This window comes from Gadus macrocephalus, chromosome 14 (genome assembly GCF_031168955.1).
Source record: "Gadus macrocephalus chromosome 14, ASM3116895v1".
Lineage (NCBI taxonomy): Eukaryota > Metazoa > Chordata > Actinopteri > Gadiformes > Gadidae > Gadus > Gadus macrocephalus.
In genome coordinates this window covers 10,942,279-10,945,236 of record NC_082395.1, presented here as the reverse complement: position 1 = coordinate 10,945,236, position 2,958 = coordinate 10,942,279, and the positions used below count along the sequence as shown (strand labels likewise).

General features: G+C 46.8%; 1 protein-coding gene across 2 annotated transcripts in view; it reads right to left on the bottom strand.

Annotated features, from left to right (window-relative positions):
• ctxn2 (cortexin 2) overlaps positions 1 to 1,474 on the bottom strand; it is a 3,203-nt gene extending 1,729 nt beyond the window's left edge. Inside the window, exons 1-2 of one of the 2 annotated variants that reach the window (XM_060071939.1) lie at positions 551 to 1,474; positions 1 to 223 (exon numbers count right to left, since the gene is read on the bottom strand). The exon at positions 1 to 223 is cut by the window's left edge and continues 3 nt beyond it. The gene's annotated coding sequence lies outside the window, so the exon portion shown is untranslated. Of the gene's footprint in view, positions 443 to 550 lie in introns of those variants that run through there. The other variant, XM_060071940.1, reaches the window with a different exon arrangement.
• Between the last annotated feature and the right edge of the window lie 1,484 nt (positions 1,475 to 2,958).

Here is a 2,958-nt window from a genome sequence, read left to right as displayed (position 1 = left end):
TTGCACGTGAACAGATGCCTGCCAAGGAGTGTAATTCCATTGGGAGACAACGCAGCCATGGAGAACAAGAAATCACAACTCGGGGACAATAATGTAGTCATAAAGCCAGAGATGTTCCCTCTTTCGTCATTCCAAATTGTTCCCGAGTCGGTGCAGCAGGTGGCTGAAGCCAGAGGGAGTGGATTGCTCTGTGTGAGTGTGTGCAGACGGAGAGAGGGACGAACTGACAGCAGGAAAATAGAAAATAAGAGCGATCAGAGAAGATTGAGAGGGCAGGAGATGTATGAAGACAGTGTGCATGGGCATTGCTTGCATGTGTGAGGGGAGAGATAGCAAGGCAGAGGAGGAGGAAGGAGCAGAAGGGTGGGGATGATGTAGTCTGCCAACAGGGGGATCGACTGCAATGAGAGAAATGTGTGATGCGGCGGGTTGTGCAGGGGGGGGGGGGGGGGGGGTGAGAGAGAGAGAGAGAGAGAGAGAGAGAGAGAGAGAGAGAGAGAGAGAGAGAGAGAGAGAGAGAGAGAGAGAGAGAGAGACGCAGGCGACTCACCAATGTTATTGTTTCATCCTCATACACCTGTTGCTGCAGCCTCTCCCGCCACACACTTCCCCTGTTTTCTGAGCCCATGTAGCAATATGCACCGAGCTGTCCATGCTGTTGGTGCTGCTTCCACACGCTACAAAGAAACCAAACAAATAGAACATATACAAAGAGAGTGAGACAGACCCAGGGAGAGAGGGAGAGAGAGAGAGAGAGAGAGAGAGAGAGAGAGAGAGAGAGAGAGAGAGAGAGAGAGAGAGAGAGAGAGAGAGAGAGAGAGAGAGAGAGAGAGAGAGAGAGAGAGAGAGAGAGAGATAGGGCATACAAGAGGGAAGATCGATTGCGCAAAAGAGATACAGGGAGGGGTGGGTGTGTATGAGTGTGTATGTGTGCGTGTGTGTAGTGGGTGGTGGTGAGAGGGAGGGGTTCAAGCTGTGATCCTTCTTCTCCGAGAATAAGCTCTCCTCTTCATGCTCATCTACTTGCATGCCTCCTACTCATTATCATTCCTCCTCCCCTATCTCTCACTCCAGGAACGCACACACACGCGCTGGGTTCCTGCTGCATGGCAACCACTTGTTAGTCGCACTAAGCTGGTCCGCAGACCTGCTCATTCACACCAAGGCTCAGTCAGACACGCCAGGATGGATGCAGATGCTGCATGTTTTCTCTTTCTGTCCTCCTCTATCTAGTATGCCTTTGACACCTTTGGGTTTTTGGCGCTCTCCTCGAATACACCCCTCGAGGATGTGAGAGGAATGTCGAGGCTTTAGCCTCAGAGGAGAATCGCTCCCTCTTCTCTCCTTCCTTCCTCTCCTCCGTCCTTCCATCCTTGCTTTCGTACTTCCTGGGCATGGAATGCTGGCGCATTGGTATTGTCAGTAAAGGAGGAAGGAGGGTGGCTCCCACCCCCTTACCTTCCACCCCATACCTCCTTGCCTCCTCTCTTACGTCCTCCCTTTTCCCGTGTTGGTGGTACAGAAGGGAAGCGATACCCCCCCCTGAGGTTGGTTGGTTGGTTTTCTAATTGGCGCAGCTTGCTCTGGTCAAATTGAATTAGCCTTTCAGCTTAAAGGCTCACGACACCCCACTCCCCGAGGACGATGAGGCGAAGGGGAGATTGGCACTTAAAGAAACCCCACCATGCTTCCCTCCCTACAGCAGCCGGGACAACAACAACAGTGCTGGATTGAGGGAGAAAAAACGGACCACACTCTAGTTGATGACCAAAGCTATATAAACTGCTTCTATGTCAGTGTTATGCTGTGAAATACGTTTCTTTGAAAATAAATTATTTTGCTCTTTGCGATGTGAACAAGGTCTCAGTGCATGCTGGGTAAGCGTGCATGATTAGGATGTACAGTATATTATCTATGAGGGTACAGCTCCTAGCAGGCTGCTGACAGTTTTATTGCTTATAACCAGATAGGATACTATGTTAATAATACATTTGGTCTTCGCCCAGACATTAAGCCTCAGTGTTTGACTGAGCTAAGTAAAAAGAAATGATATGCACACACTAAAATAAAGTGCTACAAAAATATTTATTCCAGAAATGTTTAAGAAATGCAAGAGTGATATGCTTACTTGAACCCTAACACAACAATAACACAGAAAAACATCAACTTGCGCCAATGAAAGAATACTATAGCCCTTAAATAAATACATTAATAATGAAAGCCTCTTCACAGTCGGACATTGGATTAGATGACAGTCCTTAACCCAAATCCATTAAATGACAATTAGCTTGCTGTTTAAAGAGTCTTCATGCTCAGTCACTGGCACAAAGTTTGACCCATGTTGCGTAATGCTATCGATAGGACAATAGGGTAAGGTTTGCCCTACACTTTTTTATTTTTGCTGACGAGCTAGGCCTGGTTCTAATTGATAGTAACACATAATCCCCTATCAACACTGACACAATCCTGTTCCATGGTGTGCAACAAAAGGAATTGCCATACATCAGAACATGGTAATGCGACATTAGGCCGGATTCCCCTGTAGTAATACTGCAGCAAACACTAATCCTCTTGTGGACGCTATGAAAATGAAATGCAGAGTCCACTCTGAGTTTAATTTCACCTATAAAGAGGATCATAACAAGCTAAAGCAAAAGAGCAGTGAAATGAACGACGGTTTCCTCTAATTAAAAGTATCTTCCAGGAGTGCTGAGCTCTGCTGATTGGTATAGCAGGGGTCAGGAGAGTTGCACGTCATTACACCACCAAGCTGATGTATTCCTATTGCTGTTCATGTTTGATAGCTTTTTCTTTAATCCTTCTTTCCTTGTAAAGCCAACCGTGAAATGGGTTACACCCCCTCCTTCTTCTTCTTCTTCAGCAGATTTTGGTGTCTGCCCCACCAAGACATTTTAACACAACTTTTTGTCAAACACAAGTTTGCAATGGTGAAAGAGA